Raw genomic sequence first — 26455 nt, 5'->3', positions numbered from 1 at the left:
ACTTACTTTTGCCTTTAGGGCCTGCTCAGGCCGTCTCATATATACCACTTCTACTTGATGATGGAGTGCTGTTTTTTGGCTTGATGGGTCGGGTAATACCCAGTTCATGATGAGCAGCTCATGAACTTGGTAGCCCATGGTTAAGCATTCATTCTCTACTAAGACCCAGTAGCAAGCTAAAAACTGTTTCTCAAAAGAAGAGTAGTTATCCACAGAGGATACCATAACTTCGCTCCAAAAGCCTAAGGGTCTGCATTATGATTTGCCTACTGGAGTCTGTCAATGGCTCCAAACAGCATCTCTCTTTGCCACTGACACTTAAAACACCATTAGATATATTGGATCATCTGGCCCAAGTGGAAGAACAGCTTGCATGGCAACCTGGACTTGTTAGAGAGCCTTTTCTTGTTCTGAGCCCCACTCAAAACTAAGCTTTCTGGGTTGCTCAATCAATGGACCAAAGTAGCATGCTCAAATGAGGAATATGTTGCTTCTAAAATCCAAAGAGGCCCACTAGGCATTGTGCCTCTTTTTTGGTTATAGGAGGGGCCAGATGCAACAACTCACCCTTCATCTTAGAAAGGATATCTTGACAAGCTCAACTGAAAACCTAGAAATTTTACTGAGATGGGAAGCCCCTGAATTTTTGTAGTGTTTATTTTCCACCCTCTGACATGCAAGTGTCTTACTAATAAGACCAATAAGTCTAGGGTAGTTGCTACTTCTTGCTCACTAGTTCCATTTAGCATAATGTCACCAATGTAATGGATCACTGTGATGTCTTGTGGAAGGAAAAGACAAAGACAATCATGATCCATGCAGTCTAAATTATGACATAGGGCTAGAGAGTTGATATACACCCAAGGCAAAACAATGAAAATGTATTCTTGACCTTGCCAGCTGAAAACAAACTGCTTCTAGTGATCTTTACTAATAGGTATGGAGAAAAAGCATTTGCCAGATCAATATACTGCATACCAGGAACTAGGGAATGTATTAATTTGCTCAAACTATTTCACCACATCTGGAACAGCATCTACAATTGGAGTTACCACCTGGTCATGTTTATGATAATTTATTGTCATTCCCCAAGATCCATCTGTTTTCTTCACAGGCCAAATAGGCAAGTGGAATGGGAATGTGGTGAAAATCACAATCCCTGCATCCTTCAGGTTCTTGATAGTGGTACTAATTGCTGCAATCTTCAAGGAACGAGTCATTACTTTTGGTTTATTATTTTGCTTGACAGAGGCAGTTCTAGTGGCTTCCACTTGGCCTTTCCTACCATAATAGCCCTCACTCCACATGTAAGGAACCACTGTGGAGATTCTGCCAGTTGCCGAGTATGTCTATTCCAATTATCTGTTCTGGAACTGGGGAAATAACTACACTGGAACCACTGTGAGATGGACCAGAGCAAAAACTCCATTGATCATTTGACCTCTGTAAGCCCCTACTCTAACTTGCAGACCACAGTGACATTTTTGGGTCTCCTGGAATTAGTGTCAGTTCAGATCCAGTATCCAGTAGTCCCCAAAATGTCTGATTATCTCCTTTTCTCCAACGTACAGTCACCTTGGTAAAGAGCTATTGATCCCTTTGGGGAAGGCTGGGAGAAAGATTAACAGTATAAATTTTTGGCAGTGTAGTGGGGTCCCAGTATTCCCTTCATTTAAGGGTTTGGGGATCTGTAAAAGTTCTCAAGTCTGGGAATCGATTGAGGTGCTGTGACTCTGGTTTATTATTATTATTTTTTTATTATTATTAAAGTTCACTTACTTGACCTAGAACTCTTCCACTTACACAGATCAAATAAAAATTTAGTAGACTGCCCATTTGTTTCTCTTCTAGGGACACCATGATCTCTATTGAACTCTAATTAATGATATTCATGCTAAATTATTTAAGAGGAAGTACTGATATTTTTCTGCAAAATACTATTTTTTTCATTTTATGGTGCAAAATATACATAATATAAAACTTACCATTTTAACCACATATAATTCAGTGGCATTAAATATATTCATGATGTTGTACAAACATCACTACTATCCACTTCTAGATCTTTCTCACCATCCCAAACAGAAGCTCTGTACCCATTAAACAATAACTCCCCATTCTCCCCTCCTACCAGCCCCTAGTAATCTCTATTCTACTTTCTGTCTCTATGAATTTGTCTATTCTAGGTACCTCTATAAGTGGAATCATACAATATTTGTTCTTCTGTGTCTGATTTATTTCACTTAGCATGATGCTTTCAAGGTTCATCCATGTTTTGCATGTATCAGAATTTTATTATTCTTTAAAGCTGCATACTGTTCTGTTGTATGCATATACCGCATCTTGTTTATCCACTCGTGTGTTAATGGACATTTAGGTTGTTTCCACCCGTGGACTATTATAAAGAATATGGTAATTCTATATTTGACTTTTTAAGGAACCGCCAACTGTTTTCCACAGCAGCTGTAACATTTTACATTCATACCAAAAATATGACCTGGATGAAAGAAAGCTAAACCATGGTACCAAAATACTGTTGTTACTATCAATTTGCACTTGGTTCCCAGTGGCAAATAAGCAGGGTGTGTCTCTGACTAGATCTCCCTCAGTGATTTTTATCAGCCATTTAAATCAACACAGTAACAGCAATGACACATAAGGAAGCTTATGGGAACTTTCTTCTAACATAAGTATACACACAAATCCATCCCACCCCACTAAACCACCCCAAACACACATGAAATACAAATAAAAACAATGTTTGCTGGGATTTCCCTGGTGGTGCAGTGGTTAAGACTATGAGCTCCCAATGCAGGGGGCTGGGTTCGATCCCTGGCCAGGGAACTAGATCCCACATGCATGCTGCAACTAAGAGTTCGCATGACACAACTAAGGATCCAGCGAGTTGCAACTAAGGAGCCCACGTGCTGCAACTAAGGAGCCCAAGAGCCGCAACTAATGAAGACTGTCAGCCACAACTAAGGAGCACACGTGCCACAACTAAGGAGCAGGTGAACCGCAGCTGGGGAGCCCGCGAACCACAACTAACGAGCCCACCTACCGCAACTAAGACCCGGCACAACCAAATAAATAAAATTTTTTTAAAAAGTATCTAGATAAGGTAAGAATATTTTAAAAGAAAAAAAAAACGTTTGCTATGGAAATGCAGCTCTGAAACGAATCCCCTGGGCCCCAGGTCACCACCAACCCCTCCTATGAGGAAATGATTGACAAAGCTGCAGTGACAAACTTTTCAGGGAGGGTCTATTAAACAAAACTCTTGACTGCAAGTGACAGAAATCAACTTTAAACTGGCTTATGCAAGAGGACTTCTTGGCTGCAGACATGGCTGGATCTAGGACTCAGAGAATGTCTCCAGCACTTTGTTGCTCCTGCCTCCAGGATCCACTTCCTCCATGTTGGTCATGCTCCGAGTCAGGCTCTCCCTTTTACCCTCTGTGGAGGAAAGTGTTTTTCCCAGTTATTTCCAGGGCTGTTGTTGCTAGGCCCTGCATGGGTTACATACCTTCCTCAGAATGTGGGGGTGGTCTACCCACCAAAATCACATGAATTGGCATTGGAAGAGTGGTGGTTCCACAGAAAAACCAGGGTGTCTTCACCAGGCAGGCAAGAATAACATACGCCCATGATAGAGAGTGTATACTCTGAATTAAAAAATCAGTATTTAAAAAGAGAGAGAAAGATAAAATATATTTTTTAAATAAAAATTAGTAATAATAAAAATACAAAAAAAGAAAAGAAAAAGAAAGAAAATAGAAAGAGAAAAGGATTTCCAAACCCCAGACAGACTAAAACTAATAGAATGAAACTTACAGTCATAAATGTAAAGTTCGATGCTGAGATTAAATATGTACACATGTTAAATTTTATTAAAAAGTATATGTACATATATATAAGGCAAGTATAGAATAAAAGAGAAATGGTTTAATAATACCCTTTTAAAAATACTAGTTTTTGGTTACCAATAATTTTGATATGATTAACAACATGATTTGAGCACCCCAAAAGTTTGCAATAATGGAATTAAAGGTCTGGATAAAGAAGATAATGACTAATTTCTACTTCATGGCATTATGTCTGGTATATTGTCTTCAGGCCTGGGAGCCACATTTTAAGAAGGGTGCTGGTGAGCATCCAGAGAAGGATCAGTATCTAGCTAAGAACTGTGTCTTTGGTGAAGGGAAATGCTTATTGCTATGAGGCAGGAGGTGTAATCCAGAAAGAAGACAAGAAGATGACATTATGGAGAGAATTCCTGCTTTGCATAAGAAGGATGGTGTCTTCAAATAGGTCGACCAGGTAGGCCTAATAGGCTTCCTGCAAAGCCCCATGGCCCCACTCAGAAACTGCAGGTCATGCTGCAGACCTCAGGTGACTTTCTAGACCAGTGTTAGAAAGGGCTCTCAAAGATCAGAAGTTTCTGGAACTCTGGTACCACCTGATTTTGCAGAGAGCAACAGTCTCTGGCAGGTAAAAATGAGGCATCTACAGCCTCCAGGGACTTTGGGGGATCTGGGCATCATGGCAGGTGTTTTTCCTGGTCAGCTAGGTACACTGCCCAGGCTGCAGAGCAGCACTTCCCACACATGAATCATCTCTTCTGCATGGTCTCCGAGAGCAGGAGTGGCCTGAGCACCTGCAGAAGGGCAAGGCAGCTGCAGCTGTGGACACAGATTATGACTTTAGCTCTGGACCACACCCAAGCTTGCGAAGGAAGGAGTACACTACCGGTATTTCTAAGAAACACACTGGTTATTTGTTTTCATGTTATTCAGTCTATTTTTCTTGGAAAAAAGTGAATACAATTTTTTAAAAATTATGTCTACTAGTTCTATCAATTACCGAGAGTGGGTATTGAAGTCCCCAACTATAATTGTGGATTTGTCTATTTCTCCATTCAGCCTTGTCAGTTTTTGCTTCATGTATTTTGATGTGTACACATTTAGGATCATTGTGTCTTCCTGGTGAATTGATCCTTTTATCATTATGTAATATTCCTCTTTGCCTCCAGTAATTATCTTTGCTCTCAAGTCTACTTCAACTGATGTTAATTTGGCCCCCGTGCAACCATTTAAATTAAAGTTTGCATGGTATGTCTTTTCATCCTTTTACTTCCAACTTACCTCTATCCTTGTATTTGAAGTGAGTTTCTTGTAAACAGCATATTGTTGGATCATGTTTGTTTGTTTGTTTTTTAATCCACTGTGCCAATCTCTGTCTTTTAATTAGTGTATTTAGACTATTTACATTTAAGGTAATTCTGATATTTTAGAGCTGAAGTCTGCAATTTTATTGTTTGCTTTCTGTTTGTTTCCTATGTTTCTTGTTCTTATATCTCTTTTCTTACCTTCCTGTGGGATATTTGAATATTTACTAGGATTCTGCCGTGATTTACCTAGAGTTTTTTGAATATAGCTTTGTATAATTTTCTTAGTGATTGCTTTAGGTATTCCAATATATATATATGTAACTTATCACAGACTACCAATATTGATGTTTAACCATTTCTAGTGAAGTATAGAAAACTTATTTCGATTTGAGTCCCTTTACCCTCTCACTTTTTGAATATAATTGTTGTATTTCCTCCTTATACTTTGAACACCATGTGGGATGATGTTTTAATTTTTGTTTCACCAATCAAATATGATTTAAGAAACTCGTGAAAGACTGGATAATCTTTTACATTTACCCCTATTTTTACCCATTCTCATGTTCTTTCCTTTCTGAAGTTCCAAAGGTTTCTGTTAGGGAACTTCCTTTAACCATTTTTTAAGAGTATGTTTGCTAGCATAAAATTCTCTTAGTTTTACTTCATCTGATAATATTGTGATTTCGCCTTCATTCTTGAAGGATATTTTCACTGGATAAAGAATTCTGGGTTGACATTTTTTTTTCTTTCAACACTTGAAAAATGTTTTCTACTTTCTTCTGGCCCCAGGGTTTCAGATAAGAAGTATGTTGTCATTAAAATTGGTGTTCCCCTATAAGTAATGTGTTGCTTCTCTGGATGTTTTCAAGACTTTTTCTTTGCCTTTAGTTTTCAGAAATTTAATTATGATGTGCCTTTGGCATGGATTTCTTTGGATTTTTCTTCTCTTGGAATCATCCAGTTTCTTGAATCTGTAGATTTATATCTTTTCCCAAATTTGAGAAGTTTCAGACACTATTTTTTCCAAATGCTTTTTCAGTGTTACTCTCCCTCTTGTCTCTGGGTTTCTGGTGACATATATGTTAACCCTTTTGTTACTGTCCTACAAGTCCTTGAGATGCTGTCTTTTTTAAAGTCTATTTTGTTGTTGTTGTTGCTGCTGTTTCTCACATTGGGTAAATTCTACTGGTTTGTCTTCAGATTCTTTGAATTTATCCTCTGTTATGTCCACCCAACTATTGAGTTTATACAGCAAGTTCTTCATTTTGATTACTGCATTTTTTCAGTTCTCTAATTTCCATTTGCTTTCTTTTTAGAATTTTTATTTCTTTGGTTAAACTTTCTATTTTTCAGTTGTTTCCAAAAAATATGTAACTGCTTGTTGAATCATTTTTAAGATGGCTGCTTTAAAATCCTTGTCAGATAATTATGTCTGATATATCTTGGGATTGGTGTCTGTTCATTGTCTTTTCTCATTTGTGTTGTGATTTTCCTGGTTCTTGGTAAGATGAATGTTTTTTTGTTATATCCTAGATATTTTGTGTATTATATTATAAGATTATGGATTCCATTTAATATTCATTTTAGTAGTCATTGTGCAAGAGCCAGGTGGGTATATTTGTTCAGCTTCCTGCCAGGCTCTTACAAACCATCCTGGCCAAAATGTGACACTGACTCACACTGCTTTGTTGCAGATGGGTAGGACGAAAGTTCAGGTCCCTCATCACCTCATTGTCACCTTCCTGGCAAAGGTGGGGCACTGACCCACACCACCTTATTGCCGCTGAGTGGTGTTGTATGACCAGCTCACTGCTTGGCTCCACTGCCTCCAAGGTAGGGAAGGAGGGTGGGCAGAAGGCTGACTGACACCACTTTGTTACTGTGGGCAGGGGTGAAGCATCAGCTCCCCACAGGGCCCCTCTGATATCAGGGGAGGGGAGAAGTAGACTGTCAGCTACCCCTCCTTGCACTACTCCCTTCTGCCTCATTGATGCCAGGTGAGGTGGAGGGTTAGCTTCCCAATAGGCCTTGATGACAGGGGTGGGAAAGGTGAAGCCTAGTTGTAACTAGCTCTACCTTGTACAGCCTTGTGAAGTTTCATTGCTGCCACGTGGGGGTGGAAGATCGGTTCAATGCTTGGCCCCACTGATGCTCTCCTGGAGGAGCAGGGGGAAATCAGACCACTGCTTGCTTCCAGGAAAGTATGGAATCCCAGCCCCTTTGACACTACTGTCTCTCTCTCATTGTTTGTGTCTGGGTTTCAAAAATATGGTGGTTTTGCTTTCTGAGATGTCCTGCTTTTATTCTCCTCCCTAATTTCAGTTTAAATCTACTCTTTTCATCATCTCTGTTTTCGCTATCATGCTTGATTTTGATTCCACTGTAAGCAATTTCTCTCATTGTGGGGCCTTGTCCTAAAAGTGAACCCCAGCAGGTCAATTCAGAGTTTATAGGAGCTATACTGCTCTTTCCCTTTTAGTCCATATTAACATAGGCTCCTTGCACCCAAGTGGTACTGGAGACAATTAACTTCCTTTTAGAGCTGCTGTTCTCAAACTGTCCCATCTCATTGTTTTCCTTTCTTTCTCTTGCACAGATGCTACTAGTATGCAGGTCGTTTGTCTCCACATCCATATTTTGGAATTTGTGGGGATATCTTGTCATCTGTTTTCCTTTTTTTGGTAAATTTGTCCCTGATATTTGATGTTTAGTTTTGTTTTTTATTTTTATTTATATTTTTTTCTTCTTATTTTTTATTTTTTTATTTTTTTATTTTTTAAACATTTTTATTGGAGTATAATAGCTTTACAATGGTGTGTCAGTTTCTGCTTTATAACAAAGTGAATCGGTTATACATATACATATGTTCCCATATCTCTTCCCTCTTGCAGCTCCCTCCCTCCCACCCTCCCTATCCCACCCCTCTAGGTGGTCACAAAGCACCGAGCTGATCTCCCTGTGCTATGCGGCTGCTTCCCACTAGCTATCTATTTTACATTTGGTAGTGTATATATGTCCATGACACTCTCTCACCCTGTCACATCTCACCCCTCCCCCTCCCCATATCCTCAAGTCCATTTTCTAGTAGGTCTGTGTCTTTATTCCCGTCTTGCCACTAGGTTCTTCATGACCTTTTTTTTTTTCCTTAGATTCCATATATATGTGTTAGCATACTATATTTGTTTTTCTCTTTCTGACTTACTTCACTCTGTATGACAGACTCTAACTCCATCCACCTCACTACAAATAATTCCATTTCATTTCTTTTTATGGCTGAGTAATATTCCATTGTATATATGTGCCACATCTTCTTTATCCATTCATCCGATGATGGACACTTAGGTTGCTTCCATGTCCTGGCTATTGTAAATAGAGCTGCAATGAACATTTTGGTACATGACTCCTTTTGAATTATGGTTTTCTCAGGGTATATGCCCAGTAGTGGGATTGCTGGGTCATATGGTAGTTCTATTTTTAGTTTTTTAAGGAACCTCCATACTGTTCTCCATAGTGGCTGTATCAATTTACATTCCCACCAACAGTGCAAGAGGGTTCCCTTTTCTCCACACCCTCTCCAGCATTTATTGTTTCTAGATTTTTTAATGATGGCCATTCTGACCGGTGTGAGATGATACCTCATTGTAGTTTTGATTTGCATTTCTCTAATGATTAATGATGTTGAGCATTCTTTCATGTGTCTGTTGGCAATCTGTATATCTTCTTTGGAGAAATGCCTATTTAGGTCTTCTGCCCATTTTTGGATTGGGTTATTTGTTTTTTTGTTATTGAGCTGCATGAGCTGCTTGTAAATCTTGGACATTAAACCTTTGTCAGTTGCTTCATTTGCAAATATTTTCTCCCATTCTGAGGGTTGTCTTTTGCTCTTATTTATGGTTTCCTTTGCTGTGCAAAAGCTTTTAAGTTTCATTAGGTCCCATTTGTTTATTTGTGTTTTTATTTCCATTTCTCTAGGGGCTGGTTCAAAAAGGATCTTGCTGTGATTTATGTAATAGAGTGTTCTACCTATGTTTTCCTCTAAGAGTTTGACAGTGTCTGGCCTTACACTTAAGTCTTTAATCCATTTTGAGTTTATTTTTGTGTATGGTGTCAGGGAGTGTTCTAATTTCATACTTTTACATGTAGCTGTCCAATTTTCCCAGCACCACTATTGAAGAGGCTGTCTTTTCTCCACTGTATATGCTTGCCTGCTTTATTGAAGATAGGGTGACCATATGTGCGTGGGTTTATCTCTGGGCTTTCTATCCTGTTCCCTTGATCTATATTTCTGTTTTTGTGCCAGTACCAAACTGTCTTGATTACTGTAGCTTTGTAATATAGTCTGAAGTCAGGGAGCCTGATTCCTCCAGCTCCATTTTTCTTTCTCAAGATTGCTTTGGCTATTCGGGGTCTTTTGTCTTGCCATACAAATTGTGAATTTTTTTGTTCTAGTTCTGTGAAAAATGCCAGTGGTAGTCTGATAGGGATTGCATTGAATCTGTAGATTGCTTTGGGTAGTAGAGTGATTTTCACAATGTTGATTCTTCCAATCCAAGAACATGGTATATCTCTCCATCCATTTGTATCATCTTTAATTTCTTTCATCAGTGTCCTATAATTTTCTGCATACAGGTCTTTTGTCTCCTTAGGTAGGTTTATTCCCAGATATTTTATTCTTTTTGTTGCAATGGTAAACGGGAGACTTTTCTTAATTTCACTTTCAGATTTTTCATCATTAGTATATAGGAATGCAAGAGATTTCTGTGAATTAATTTTGTATCCTGCTACTTTACCAAATTCATTAATTAGCTCTAGTAGTTTTCTGGTAGCATCTTTAGGATTCTCTATGTATAGTATCATGTCATCTGCAAATAGTGACAGCTTTACTTCTTCTTTTCCAATTTGGATTCCTTTTATTTCTTTTTCTTCTCTGATTGCTGTGGCTAACACTTCCAAAACTATGTTGAATAATAGTGGTGAGAGTGGGCAACCTTGTCTTGTTCCTGATCTTAGTGGAAATGGTTTCAGTTTTTCACCATTGAGAACAATGTTGGCTGTGAGTTTGTCATATATGGCCTTTATTATGTTGAGGAAAGTTCCCTCTATGCCTACTTTCTGCAGGGCTTTTATCATAAATGGGTGTTGAATTTTGTCGAAAGCTTTCTCTGCATCTATTGAGATGATCATATGGTTTTTCTCCTTCAATTTGTTAATATGATGTATCACATTGATTGATTTGCGTATATTGAAGAATCCTTGCATTCCTGGAATAAACCCCACTTGATCATGTTGTATAATCTTTTTAATGTGCTGTTGGATTCTGTTTGCTAGTATTTTGTTGAGGATTTTTGCATCTATGTTCATCAGTGATATTAGCTTGTAGTTTTCTTTCTTTGTGACATCTTTGTCTGGCTTTGGTATCAGGGTGATGGTGGCCTCATAGAATGAGTTGGGGAGTGTTCCTCCCTCTGCAATATTTTGGAAGAGTTTGAGAAGGATAGGTTTTAAGTCTTCTCTAAATGTTTGATAGAATTCACCTGTGAAGCCGTCTGGTCCTGGGCTTTTGTTTGTTGGAAGATTTTTAATCACAGTTTCAATTTCAGTGCTTGTGATTGGTCTGTTCATATTTTCTATTTCTTCCTGGTTCAGTGTCAGCAGGTTGTGCATTTCTAAGAATTTGTCCATTTCTTCCAGTTGTCCATTTTATTGGCATAGAGTTGCTTGTAGTAATCTCTCATGATCGTTTGTATTTCTGCAGTGTCAGTGGTTATTTCTCCTTTTTCATTTCTAATTCTATTGATTTGAGTCTTCTCCCTTTTTCTCTTGATGAGCCTGGCTAATGGTTTATCAATTTTGTTTATCTTCTCGAAGAACCAGCTTTTACTTTCATTGATTTTTGCTATTGTTTCCTTCATTTATTTCTGATCTGATCTTTATGATTTCTTTCCTTCTGCTAGCTTTGGGTTATTTTTGCTCATCTTTCTCTAATTGCTTTAGGTGCAAGATTAGGTTGTTTATTCGAGATGTTTCCTGTTTCTTGATGTAGGCTTGTATTGCTATAAACTTCCCTCTTAGAACTGCTTTTGCTGCATCCCATAGGTTTTGGGTCATCGTGTCTCCATTGTCATTTGTTTCTAGGTACTTTTTGATTTCCCCTTTGATTTCTTCAGTGATCACTTCGTTATTAAGTAGTGTATTGTGTAGCCTCCATGTGTTTGTATTTTTTACAGATCTTTTCCTGTAATTGATATCTAGTCTCATAGCATTGTGGTCGGAAAAGATACTTGATACGATTTCAATTTTCTTAAATTTACCAAGGCTTGATCTGTGACCCAAGATATAATCTATCCTGGAGAATGTTCCATGAGCACTTGAGAAAAATGTGTATTCTGTTGTTTTTGGGTGGAATATCCTATAAATATCAACTAAGTCCATCTTGTTTAATGTATCATTTACAGCTTGTGTTTCCTTATTTATTTTCACTTTGGATGATCTGTCCATTGGTGAAAGTGGGGTGTTAAAGTCCCCTACTATGATTGTGTTACTGTTGATTTCCCCTTTTATGGCTGTTAGTATTTGCCTTATGTATTGAGGTGCTCCTATGTTGGGTACATAAATATTTACAATTGTTATACCTTCCTCTTGGATCGATCCCTTGATCATTATATAGTGTCCTTCTTTGTCTGTTGTAATAGTCTTTATTTTAAAGTCTATTTTGTCTGATATGAGAATTGCTAGTCCAGCTTTCTTTTGATTTCCATTTGCATGGAATATCTTTTTCCATCCCCTCACTTTCAGTCTGTATGTGTCTCTAGGTCTGAAGTGGGTCTCTTGTAGACAGGATATATATGAGTCTTGTTTTTGTATCCATTCAGCCAGTCTGTGTCTTTTGGTGGGAGCCTTTAATCCATTTACATTTAAGGTAATTATCGATATGCATGTTTCTATTCCCATTTTGTTAAATATTTTGTGTTTGTTATTGTAGGTGTTTTCCTTCTCTTGTGTTTCTTGCCTAGAGAAGTTCCTTTAGCATTTGTTGTAAAGCTGGTTTGGTGGTGCTGATCTCTCTCAGCATTTGCTTGTCTGTAAAGTTTTTAATTTCTCCATCAAATCTGAATGAGATCCTTGCTGGGTAGAGTAACCTTGGTTGTAGGTTTTTCTCCTTCATGACTTTAAGTATATCCTGCCACTCCTTTCTGGCTTGCAGAGTTTCTGCTGAAAGATCAGCTGTTAACCTTATGGGGATTCCCTTGTGTGTTATTTGTTGTTTTTCCCTTGCTGCTTTTAATATGTTTTCTTTATATTTAAATTTTGGTAGTTTGATTAATATGTGTCTTGTCGTGTTTCTCCTTGGATTTATCCTGTATGGGACTCTCTGTGCTTCCAGGACTTCATTAACTATTTCCTTTCCCATTTTAGGGAAGTTTTCAACTATAATCCCTTCAAATATTTTCTTAGTCCCTTTCTTTTTCTCTTCTTCTGGGACCCCTATAATTCGAATGTTGGTGCATTTAATGTTGTCCCAGAGGTCTCTGAGACTGTCCTCAGTTCTTTTCATTCTTTTTTCTTTATTCTGCTCTGCAGTAGTTATTTCCACTATTTTATCTTCCAGGTCACTTATCCGTTCTTCTGCCTCAGTTATTCTGCTATTGATCCCGTCTAGAGTATTTTTAATTTCATTTATTGTGTTTTTCATCGTTCCTTGGTTCCTCTTTAGTTCTTCTACGTCCTTGTTAAATGTTTCTTGCATTTTGTCTATTCTATTTCCAAGATTTTGGATCATCTTTACTATCATTATTCTGAATTCTTTTTCAGGTAGACTGCCTATTTCCTCTTCATTTGTTAGGTCTGGTGTGTTTTGACCCTGGTCCTTCATCTGCTGTGTGGTTTTTTTGTCTTCTCATTTTGCTTATCTTACTGTGTTTGGGGTCTCCTTTTCACGGGCTGCAGGTTTGTAGTTCCCGTTGTTTTTGGTATCTGTCCCCAGTGGCTAAGGTTGGTTCAGTGGGTTGTGTAGGCTTCCTGGTGGAGGGAACTAGTGCCTGTGTTCTGGTGGATGAGGTTGGATCTTGTCTTTCTGGTGGGCACGTCCACGTCTGGTGGTGTGTTTTGGGGTGTCTGTGGCCTTATTATGATTTGGGGCAGCCTCTCTGCTAATGGATGGGGCTGTGTTCCTGTCTTGCTAGTTGTTTGGCATAGGGTGTCCAGCACTGTAGCTTGCTGGTCGCTGAATGAAGCTGGGTCTTGATGTTGAGATGGAGATCTCTGAGAGATTTTTGCCGTTTGGTATTACGTGGAGCTGGGAGGTCTCTTGTGGACCAGTGTCCTGAAGTTGGCTCTCCCACCTCAGAGGCACAGCCCTGATGCCTGGCTGGAGCACCAAGAGCCTTTCATCCACACGGCTCAGAATAAAAGGGAGAAAAAAATAGAAAGAAAGAAAGAAAGAGGATAAAATAAAATAAAATAAAGCTATTATAATACAAAATAAGAAAAAATTATTAAGAATAAATTTATTAAGAAAAATATTTTTTTAATTTTAAAAAATAGATTTATTAATTTTTTATAAGAAAAAATTTATTAAGAAAAAATTTTTAATTTTTTAAAATAAAAAATATGAAAAAACTTATTAAAAATTTTTTTTAATTTCTAAAAATAGAAAATATGGAAAAAATTATTAAGAAAAAATTTATTAGGAAAAAAAATTTTTTTAAGTAAAAAAAAAAAAAAAAAACGGACAGACCTAACCCTAGAACTAATGGTGAAAGCAAAGCTATTGGGACAAAATCTCACCCAGAAGCATACACATATACACTCACAAAAAAAGGAAAAGAGGAAAAATTAATATATCCTGCTCCCAAAGACCACCTCCTGAATTTGGGATGATTCGTTGTCTATTCAGGTATTCAACAGATGCAGGCACATCAAGTTGTTTGTGGAGCTTTAATCCGCTGTTTCTGAGGCTGCTGGGAGAGATTTCCCTTTCTCTTCTTTGTTCATACAGCTCCCAGGGTTCAGCTTTGGATTTGGACCTGCCTCTGCATGTAGGTCGCCTGAGGGCGTCTGTTCCACGCCCAGGCAGAACGGGGTTAAAGGAGCATCTGCTTCGGGGGCTCTGGCTCACTCAGGACAGTGGGAGGGAGGGGTACGGAGTGCTGGGCGAGCCTGCAGCGGCAGAGGCCGGCGTGACGTTGCAGCAGCCTGAGGCGCGCCGTGCGTTCTCCCCGGGAAGTTTTCCCTGGATCACAGGAGCCTGGCAGTGGCAGGCTGCACCGGCTCCCGGGAGGGGCGGTGTGGAGAGTGACCTGTGCTCGCACCCAGGCTTCTTGGTGGCGGCAGCAGCAGCCTTAGCGTCTCCTGCCCATCTCTGGGGTCCGCACTGATAGCCGCAGCTCTCACCCGCCTCTGGGGTCCGCGCTGATAGCCGCGGCTCGCGCCCGTCCCTGGAGCTCATTTAGGTGGCGCTCTGAATCCCCTCTCCTTGCGCACCGTGAAACAAAGAGGCAAGAAAAAGTCTCTTGCCTCTTTGGCAGCTGCAGACTTTTTCCCAGACTCCCTCTCGGCTAGCACCGAAGGCAGAGCCTCCGCTCCCAGCCCGCGCCCACCCCGGCGGCTGAGCAGACAAGCCTCTCGGGCTGGTGAGTGCTACTCGGCACCGATCCTCCATGCGGGAATCTCCCCGCTTTGCCCTCTACACCCCTGTGGCTGTGCTCTCCTCTGTGGCTCCGAAGCTTCCCCCCTCCGCCACCCGCAGTCTCTGCCTGCGAAGGGGCTTCCTGGTGTGTGGAAACCTTTTCTCCTTCACAGCTCCCTCCCACTGGTGCAGGTCCCATCCCTATTCTTTTGTCTCTGTTATTTCTTTTTTCTTTTGTCTACCCAAGTACGTGGGGATTTTCTTGCCTTTTTGGAGGTCTGACGTCTTCTGCCAGCGTTCAGTGGGTGTTCTGTAGGAGCAGTTCCACGTGTAGATGTATTTCTGCTGTATCTGTGGGAAGGAAGGTGATCTCTGTGTCTTACTCGTCTGCCATCTTGCCCCTCCCACCCTTTAGTTTTGTTTTGATACCTAGATGCTCTTTTTTTTTTAATATGATTTTTAAATTTATTTATTTTTGGCTGTGTTGGGTCTTCGTTGCTACACGCGGGCTTTCTCTAGTTGCAGTGAGCGGGGCTACTCTTCATTGCGGTGCAGTTTCTCACTGCATTGGCTTCTCTTGTTGCGCAGAACGGGCTCTAGGCATGCAGGCCTCAGTGGTTGTGGCACGTGGGCTCAGTAGTTGTGGCTTGCAGGCTCTAGAGTGCAGGCTCAATAGTTGTGGCACACGGGCTTTGTTGCTCGGCGGCATGTGGGATTTTCCTGGACCAGGGCTCGAACCCATGTCCCCTGCATTGGCAGGCAGTTTCTTAACCACTGCACCACCAGGAAAGCCCACTCTGTCTTTTTTTATGTAGCAGTTTAGAGTGATTAAACAACTTTTCTACCACTGTTGTTGTCTTCCCAGAATCCTCTCTTTCTTTCCATTCTTCATTTTCTATTGTCCATTCTTCTCAGAACAGTCAGTGTGATGTTCTCTCTGCATTGTTTCTTCATGGATAAAGTGGTATCACACGTGTTCACATGTTATCCAAATAGAAGAGAGAATTCTCATTTTGAGTCAATGACTGATTTAAGCCAACCCTCCTACAGGTTCAATGATGATAACTGCTGCAAAGGAAACTTCAGCTAGTCTTTTATAGCCAACAGTGTGGAAGGATGAGATGTGTTTTTCAAATTTAAAATTTCTGTAATGGCATTGACGTTTCATAATTAGACATAATATAAATATGCATGCAGTTAAAACAAATATATAACTCTTGCCACATGACTGAGACCAAGAGATAGATTCTTCCCTACTAATGTTTATGTGAATTTTTTAAATCAGAGGCTTTCTGGTTCCACAGTTTCCAAGGAATAGAGATTAAAATGAGTCTAAAAAAATCATCTTTTAAAATGAAATAGAAAATGTTTATCAAGAAATTAATATAATCTCTGTAATTGAGAATCAAAGGATAATTCAAAATACCTTATTAAAGGAAGCCTATCCTTCTTCTAGAAATGCCCAATTTTCCATTGGTGCTCAAGCTTAAAAAGAATTTATCATGCAAAATCTGCATAAGGAAATAATGAAAAACTTACTGGGTAAAGGCTACTTATATGGCCTCATTATGATTACTAAAAGATGAATATGCTCAAATTCTCAATAACTAAGGCTGCTTCCCTCCAATAACTCAGCAAATAGTTTTTATTTTTAAAAACTCAGATATAGTCACTTTTCTCATAGCCTTTAAAATCCCTCTCTTCACAGGAACTGTAGAATTTTAAAACACAAATTGACTTATCTTCATGAATTTAGGTCCTTTTTTTTTTTAATCAGTCATCAATTTTATACACATCACTGTATACATGTCAATCCCAATCGCCCAATTCAGCACACCACCATCCCCACCCCACCGCAGTTTTCCCCCCTTGGTGTCCATACGTTTGTTCTCTACATCTGTGTCTCAACTTCTGCCCTGCAACCTGGTTCATCTCTACCGTTTTTCTAGGTTCCACATACATGCATTAATATACGATATATGTTTTTCTCTTTCTGACTTACTTCACTCTTTATGACAGTCTCTAGATCCACCCACGTCTCAACAAATGACTCAATTTCGTTCCTTTTTATGGCTGAGTAATATTCCATTGTATATATGTACCACATCTTCTTTATCCATTCGTCTGTCGTTGGGCATTTAGGTTGTCTCCATGACCTGGCTATTGTAAATAGTGCTGCAATGAACATTCGGGTGCATGTGTCTTTTTGAATTACGGTTCTCTCTGGGTATAGGCCCAGTAGTGGGATTGCTGGGTCATATGGTAATTCTATTTTTAGTTTTTTAAGGAACCTCCATACTGTTCTCCATAGTGGCTGTATCAATTTACATTCCCACCAACAGTGCAAGAGGGTTCCCTTTTCTCCACACCCTCTCCAGCATTTGTTGTTTGTAGATTTTCTGATGATGCCCATTCTAACTGGTGTGAGGTGATACCTCATTGTAGTTTTCATTTGCATTTCTCTAATAATTACTGATGTTGAGCATCTTTTCATGTACTTTGTGGCCGTCTGTATGTCTTCTTTGGAGAAATGTCTATTTAGGTCTTCTGCCTATTTTTGGATTGGGTTGTTTGTTTCTTTAATATTTAGCTGAATAAGCTGTTTATATATTTTGGAGATTAATCCTTTGTCCGTTGATTCATTTGCAAATATTTTCTCCCATTCTGAGGCTTCTCTTTACTTCTTGTTTATGGTTTCCTTTGCTGTGCAAAAGCTTTGAAGTTTCGTTAGGTCCCATTTGTTTATTTTTGTTTTTGTTTCCATTACTCTAGGAGGTGGATCAAAAAAGATCTTGCTGTGATTTATGTCATAGAGTGTTCTGCCTATGTTTTCCTCCAAGAGTTTTATAGTGTCTGGTCTTACATTTAGGTCTCTAATCCATTTTGAGTTTATTTTTGTGTATTGTGTTAGGGAGTGTTCCAATTTCATTCTTTTACATGTAGCTGTCCAGTTTTCCCAGCACCACTTTTGAAGAGACTGTCTTTTCTCCACTGTATATCTTTGCCTCCTTTGTCATAGATTAGTTGACCATAGGTGCGTGGGTTTATCTCTGGGCTTTCTATCTTGTTCCATTGATCTATGTTTCTGATTTTGTGCCAGTACCATATTGCCTTGATTACTGTAGCTTTGTAGTATAGTCTGAAGTCAGGACGTCTGATTCTCCAGCTCCGTTTTTTTCCCTCAAGACTGCTTTGGCTATTTGGGGTCTTTTGTGTCTCCATACAAATTTTAAGATGATTTGTTCTAGTCCCATAAAAAATGCCATTGGTAATTTGATAGGGATTGCATTGAATCTGTAGATTGCTTTGGGTAGTATAGTCATTTTCACAATATTGATTCTTCCAATCCAAGAACATGGTATATCTCTCCATCTGTTGGTATCATCTTTAATTTCTTTCATCAGTGTCTTATAGTTTTCTGCATACAGGTCTGTTGTCTCCCTAGCTAGGTTTATTCCTAGGTATTTTATTCTTTTTGTTGCAATGGTAAATGGGAGTGTTTCCATAACTTCTCTTTCAGATTTTTCTTCATTAGTGTATAGGAGTGCAAGAGATTTCTGTGCATTAATTTTGTGTCCTGCAACTTTACCATATTCATTAATTAGCTCTAGCGGTTTTCTGGTGGCAGTTTTAGGATTCTCTATGTATAGTATCATGTCATCCGCCAACAGTGACAGTTTTACTTCTTCTTTTCCAATTTGTATTCCTTTTATTTTTTTTCTTCTCTGATTGCCGTGGCTAGGACTTCCAGAACTATGTTGAATAATAGTGGTGAGAGTGGACATCCTTGTCTCGTTCCTGATCTTAGAGGAAATGCTTTCAGTTTTTCACCATTGAGAATGATGTTTGCTGTGGGTTTGTCGTATATCATGTTTATTATTTTGAGGTAGGTTCCCTCTATGCCCACTTTCTGGAGAGTTTTAATCATAAATCGGTGTTGAATTTTATCAAAAGCTTTTTCTGCATCTATTGAGATGATCATTTGGTTTTTATTCTTCAATTTGTTATTATGGTGTACCACATTGATTTATTTGCGTATATTGAAGAATCCTTGCATCCCTGGGATAAATCCCACTTGATCGTGGTGTATGATCCTTTTAAAGTGTTGTTGGATTCTGTTTGCTAGTATTTTGTTGAGGATTTTTGCATTTATATTCATCAGTGATATTGGTCTGTAATTTTCTTTTTTTGCTAGTATCTTTGTCTGGTTTTGGTATCAGGGTGATGGTGGCCTCATAGAATGAGTTTGGGAGTGTTCCTTCCTCTGCAATTTTTTGGAAGAGTTTGAGAAGGATGGGTGTTAGCTCTTCTTTAATGTTTGATAGAATTCACCTGTGAAACCATCTGGTCCTGGAATTTTGTTTGTTGGAAGATTTTTAACCACAGTTTCAATTTCATTACTTGTGATTGGTCTGTTCATATTTTTTCTTTCTTCTTGGTTCAGTCTTGGAAGGTTATACCTTTCTAAGAATTAGTCCATTTCTTCCAGGTTGTCCATTTTATTGGCATAGAGTTGCTTGTAGTAGTCTCTTAGGGTGCTTTGTATTTCTGTGGTGTCTGTTGTAACCTCTCCTTTTTCATTTCTGATTTTATTGATATGAGTTCTCTCCCTCCTTTTCTTGATGAGTCTGGCTAATGGTCTGTCAATTTTGTTTATCTTCTCAAAGAACCATCTTTTAGTTTTATTGATCTTTGCTATTGTTTTCTTTGTTTCTATTTCATTTATTTCTGCTCTGATCTTTATGATTTCTTTCCTTCTGCTAACTTTGGGTTTTGTTTGTTCTTCTTTCTCTAGTTTCTTTAGGTGTAAGGTTAGATTGTTTACTTGAGATTTTTCTTGTTTCTTTAAGTAGGCTTGTATAGCTATAAATTTCCCTCTTAGAACTGCTTTTGCTGCTTCCCATAGGTTTTGGATCATCGTGTTTTCATTGTCATTTGTCTCTAGGTATTTTTTGATTTCCTCTTTGACTTCTTCAGTGATCTCTTGGTTATTTAGTAACGTATTGTTTAGCTTCCATGTGTTTGTGTTTTTTACGTTTTTTTCCCTGTAATTCATTTCTAATCTCATAGCATTGTGGTCAGAAAAGATGCTTGATATGATTTCAATTTTCTTAAACTTACTGAGGCTTGATTTGTGACCCAAGATGTGGTCTATACTGGAGAATGTTCCATGAGCACTTGAGAAGAATGTGTAATCTGCTGTTTTTGGATGGAATGTCCTATAAATATCAATTAAATCTATCTGGTGTATTGTGTCATTTAAAGCTTGTGTTTCCTTATTTATTTTCATTTTGGGTGATCTGTCCATTGATGTAAGTGAGGTGTTAAAGTCCCCCACTATTATTGTGTTACTGTCGATTTCCTCTTTTATAGCTGTTAGCAGTTGCCTTATGTATTGAGGTGCTCCTATGTTGGGGGCATATATATTTATAATTGTTATATCTTCTTCTTGGATTGATCCCTTGATCATTATGTTGTGTCCTTCCTTGTCTCTTGTAATAGTCTTTATTTTAACGTCTATTTTGTCTGATATGAGTATAACTACTCCAGCTTTCTTTTGATTTCCATTTGCATGGAATATCTTTTTCCATCCCCTCACTTTCAGTCTGTATGTGTCCGTAGGTCTGAAATGGGTCTCTTGTAGACAGGATATATATGGGTCTTGTTTTTGTATCCATTCAACAAGCTTGTGTCTTTTGGTTGGAGCATTTAATCCATTCACGTTTAAGGCAATTATCGGTATGTATGTTCCTATGACAATTTTTTAATTGTTTTGGGTTGGTTTTTGTAGGTCTTTTTCTTCTCTTCTGTTTCCCACTTAGAGAAGTTCCTTTAGCATTTGTTGTAGAGCTGGTTTGGTGGTGCTGAATTCTCTTAGCTTTTGCTTGTCTGTAAAGCTTTTGATTTCTCCATCAATTCTAAATGAGATCCTTGCTGGGTAGAGTAATCTTGGTTGTAGGTTCTTCCCTTTCATCACTTTAAGTGTATCATGCCACTCCCTTCTGGCTTGTAGAGTTTCTGCTGAAAGATCATCTGTTAACCTTCTGGGTATTCCCTTATGTGTTATTTGTTGTTTTTCCTTGCTCTTTTAATATTTTTTCTTTGTATTAAATTTTTGATAATTTGATTAATATGTGTCTTGGCTTGTTTCTCCTTGGGTTTATCCTGTATGGGACTCTCTGCGCTTCCTGGACTTGGGTGGCTATTTCCTTTCCCATGTTAGGGAAGTTTTCAACTATAATCTCTTCAAATATTTTCTCGGGTCCTTTCTCTCTCTCTTCTCCTTCTGGGACCCCTATAATGTGAATGTTGTTGCGTTTAATGTTGTCCCAGAGGTCTCTTAGGCTGTCTTCATTTCTTTTCATTCTTTTTTCTTTAGTCTGTTCCGCAGCAGTGAATTCCACCATTCTTTCCTCCAGGTCACTTATCCGTTCTTCTGCCTCAGTTAGTCTGCTATTGAATCCTTCTAGTGTAGTTTTCATTTTAGTTATTGTATTGGTCATCTCTGTTTGTTTGTTCTTTAATTCTTCTAGGTCTTTGTTAATCATTTCTTGCATCTTCTCAATCTTTGCCTCCATTCTTATTCTGAGGTCCTGGATCATCTTCACTATCATTATTCTGAATTTTTTTTTTTCTGTAAGGTTGCCTATCTCCACTTTATTTAGTTGTTTTTCTGGGTTTTTTTCTTGTTCCTTCATCTGGTATATAGCCCTCTGCCTTTTCATCTTGTCTATCTTTCTGTGAATGTCTAGGTCCTTTTTGGGGAACCTATTTTTCAATCACATCAATCTACATAAATGTCAAGTAAATGACTAAATTCTGAACACTTTTAATATGAATATGACTTTCCATATTATTTGTTTACATCTCTGATAATATGTTGTTAGAATAAGTACACACACACACACAGACACACACACACACATTTCCAAACTATTTCATTTAATGCAATCCAAGCATTTTTTTTATTAAATTAACAAGAAAAGTTTAACATTCATGTGGAGACGCAAAAGATCTAAATAACCAAAACAATTTTATAAAATAAAAATAAAGTTGGAGGGTTATATTATCTGATTTTAAGAATTACTATAAATCTATAGTAATCAAAATAGTGTGATATTGGCATAAGGATGGGCATACAGAGCAATACAGTAGAATAGGAAATCCAGAAATAAACCAAAACATTATGGTCTGGTCAATTAATTTTCTATACAGGTGCCAAGGTACTTCAATGAACAAGGATAGTCTTTTCCATAAATAGTGATGGAATAAGTGAATATTTGTAGAGGGGAAGTGCTTAATCCTTACCCCATACTCCATATTATGCATAAAAATTAACACAAAGTGGATCATAGTCCTTACTTTAGAAGTTAAAAATATAAAGTTTCTAAAGGGTGAAATTGTTTTTATGAGTGTGAGGTAGGCAAGGATTTCTTTAACGTTAAGCAAAAAGAAAAAAAATCTATAAATTAGACTTCATCAAAATGAAACCTTCCGCTCTTTGAGAAAATCTCTTAAGAAAATAAAAAGCTAATCATGTGATGAAATGTTTTATATCTTGATTATCAATGTCAAATCCTGGTTATGATACTTCACTCTTGCCTTGCAAGATATTACCATTGGAGGAAAATGGGATATCTCTGTACATTTCTTACAACTGAATATTTATCTACAGTTACCTCAAAATAAAATACTTAATCTAAAAAGAGCACACCACAGACTGAGAGAAAACATTCTCAAAATATATATCTGACAAAGAGTCTGTATACAAAATATATTGTAAAATTTTAGAGCTAAAGAATAAGATGAAATCTCAATAAAAGGCAAAAATTTGAACAGACCCTTCATAAAAAAGTTGCATATAAATAATGACAGGAAAATACATTCAATATAATTTTCTAGCCAAGAGATGCAAGTGAAACCCCTAACCAATAGAGTGGCTAAAATTAAATGACTGATACTTTTCTGGTTCCAGACTAGATATAAGCACATGCTCCTATGTTCCCCCCACTATTTACAAAACAAACAAACAAAAAACCAAAATAACCCTAGATAAAATTTATAAAGCAACCAACAAAATACTCTGAAGGTAGAGAGAAGAAGACAGATTGTATAAAGATCTTGAGACTAGAGAAAAGCCAGTGGTGATTTCCTGTAGGTTTTTTGTTTGTTTGTTTTTGTTTTTTTGCCTCATATATCATAGCCTGGGCACTGAAGAGACCTGTGACCTGGAAAAAATAATGGGCACAGACAAAAAGAAAAACTTCCAGAAAAAGCCCACTCTCTCTAGCAAAAGGACCAGGAAAAAGGACAGAAACTATTTACCATTCCTTCCCAATTTAGGAAAACAGAAAAAAGCACACACACACACACACACACACACTCCCCTTAATTGTCACTGGGCACTGCAGCTGCAGAGACTGTAGACAGAGTCTTGTCTTCCATCCCCACCCTGCAATAACAGGGAGGCACCCCCTTGTCAGCCATGGACCCTGTGTATGAAGTCCTGACATTCATTCCTGACAAGTAATAATGAAGCAGCACTTTCCATTTACAACCATGGAGACTGTGGGCAAAGACTGATTTTCTATCTTTTCCCTTCAATAACTAGGTGGAACCCAACCCTCTTCAGATGACCAGAGACTGTGGGAACAGACTTGTCTTCCATGCCTGACCTGAAATAGCAAGGTGGTATCCCTTCCTCTCCACATGGAAGGCTGCAGCTGCAGAGAATATCAACAAAGTTCTGTCTGTGCTTACCACCCTTCAGAAAAAGGGATGCCCCTCCCAACTAGATAATGGGAAGGGGGGCACTATAGAGAGAAGTGAACTAGAGAGAGAAATTTTCTTAATCTGTGCATGGAGTCCTGGACAGAACTCTGAACAGCCCATGCATAAAACCAACAAGAAACAAGAAAAGGTTTCAGAACTGAACACTGGTGTGGAATTCTGCCCAGGTTTCAAATGGGTCTCTGGACAGCACACAGTGGAACAAATCTGGATAGCCCTGCAAGGTCTTTGAAAACTAAATTAATTTTTGAACCACAGCCCACAAAATTGGAACAGGAAGTGCATTTTAAACCAAAAAGTTTGCCTGCTAAAATGGAAGATTTAAATAGGAACCAGAATCTCAACCCCAAATTGCACATCACGTTGACAGGTTAAAAAATCTCAACTTAAATGAGAAATGTAAATCATAGACTAGCAACACTGATATGACACAGATGTTGGAATTATCTGACAAGGGTTTTAAAGTAGTTGTCATTAAAATGCCACAATAAGCAATTGTGAACTATCTTGAAACAAATGAGAAAATAGAAATTCTTAGCAAAGAAAAAGAACACATAAGGAAGTGGAAATCTGTCAAAGTGAAAAATGCATTAACTGAAATAAAACTTCACTGGATGGGCTCATTACCTGAATGAAGATGAAAGAAGAAAGAATTAGTGAATTCAAGGAAATATCAATAGAAATTATCCAATCTAAATGACAGACAGAAAACAACCTTAGGGACCTGTGGAACAAAACCCAAAGGTCTGACATTGATGTCATCAAAGTCCCAGAAACAGAAGAGAAAGAGTATGGAACTGAATAAATACTTGAAGAAAGAGTAACTGCGAACTTTCAGTATGTAGAAAAAGGCAAAAAACTAATGTCTGAAGAAGCTGAGCAAAGCCCTGACAAGAAAAATCCAAATAATTCCATATTGAGATATATCAGAATAAAATTTCTGAAAAATAAGCACAAAGAAACATCCTTGAAATCAGCCAGAGATAAATGAGGCTTAACGTATAAGAGAGTAATGATTTGAATGACAGAGGATTTATCATCAGAAACGATGGAAGCCAGAATGAATGGCACAACCTTTTTAAAGTGCTGAAAGAAAGAACTGTCAACCCAAAGTTTTATATCCAGAAAAAATATTCTCTGAGACGAAGATGAAATAAAGACATTCCAAAAGAATCAAAAGTAAGAGAATTTGTCATCAGCAGATCTTCTCTAAAAGAATGGCTAGTAGAGAAGGGAAGATGGCGGAAGAGTAAGACGCAGAGATCACCTTCCTCCCCACAGATACATCAGAAATACATCTACACGTGGAACTGCCCCTATAGAACACCCACTGAACGCTGGCAGAAGACGTCAGACCTCCCAAAAGGCAAGAAACTCCCCACGTACCTGGGTAGGGCAAAAGAAAAAAGAAATAACAGAGACACAAGAATAGGGACGGGACCTGCACCAGTGGGATGGAGCTGTGAAGGAGGAAAGGTTTCCAGACACTAGGAAGCCCCTTTGCTGGCAGAGACTGTGGGTGGTGGAGGGGGGAAGCTTCGGAGCCACGGAGAAGAGCGCAGTAACAGGGGTGCAGAGGGCAAAGCGGAGAGATTCCCGCACAGAGGATCAGTGCCGACCAGCACTCACCACCCCGAGAGGCTTGTCTACTCAGTCACTGGGGTGGGGGGGGTTGGGAGTTGAGGCTCGGGTTTCGGTAGGATTGTAGGGAGCAGACTGGGGTTGGTGGCGTGAACACAGCCTGAAGGGGTTAGTGCACCACAGCTAGCCAGGAGGGAGTCTGAAAAAGGTCTGGACCTGCCGAAGAGGCAAGAGACTTTTTCTTCCCTCTTTGTTTCCTGGTGCGCGAGGAAAAGGGATTAAGAGCGCTGCTTAAAGGAGCTCCAGAGACGGGCGTGAGCCGCGGCTATCAGTGCGGACCCCAGAGACAGGCATGAGACGCTGAGGTTGCTGCTGTAGCCACCAAGAAGCCTGTGTGCGAGCACAGGTCACTATCCACACCGCCCCTCCCGGGAGCCTGTGCAGCCCACAACTGCCAGGGTCCCGTGATCCAGGGACAACTTCCCCAGAAGAATGCACAGCGCGCCTCAGGCTGCTGCAACGTCACGCCGGCCTCTGCCACTGCAGGCTCGCCCTGCATCCGTACCCCTCCCTCCCCCCGGCCTGAGTGAGCCAGAGCCCCCAAAGCAGCTGCTCCTTTAACCCCGTTCTGTGTGAGCGAAGAACAGAGGCCCTCAGGCGACCTACTCACAGAGGCGAGGCCAAATCCAAAGCTGTACCCCAGGAGCTGTGCGAACAAAGAAGAGAAAGGGAAATTTCTCCCAGCATCCTCAGAAGCAGTGGATTAAAGCTACACAAACAACTTGATGTACCTGCATCTGTGGAATACCTGAATAGACAACAAATCATCCCAAATTGAGGAGGTGGACTTTGGGAGCAAGATATATTTTTTCCCCTTTTCCTCTTTTTGTGAGTGTGTATGTGTATGCTTCTGTGTGAGATTTTGTCTATATAGCTTTGCTTTCACCATTTGTCCTAGGGTTCTGTCAGTCCGTTTTTTGTTTTTTTACTTTAAAAATTTTTTTCCTTAACAATTGTTTTTTATTTTTTATTTCAATAGCTCTATTTTATTTTCCCTTACTTTATCTTACTTTATTTTATTTTATCCTCTTTCTTTCTTTCTATTTTTTCTCCCTTTTATTCTGAGCCGTGTGGATGAAAGGCTCTTGGTGCTCCAGCCAGGCATCAGGGCTGTGCCTCTGAGGTGGGAGAGCCAACTTCAGGACACTGGTCCACAAGAGACCTCCCAGCTCCACGTAATACCAAATGGCGAAACTCTCCCAGAGATCTCCATCTCAACACCAAGA

Source organism: Eschrichtius robustus, chromosome 10, assembly GCF_028021215.1.
Source record: "Eschrichtius robustus isolate mEscRob2 chromosome 10, mEscRob2.pri, whole genome shotgun sequence".
NCBI lineage: Eukaryota > Metazoa > Chordata > Mammalia > Artiodactyla > Eschrichtiidae > Eschrichtius > Eschrichtius robustus.
This window is presented reverse-complemented; position numbering follows the sequence as displayed.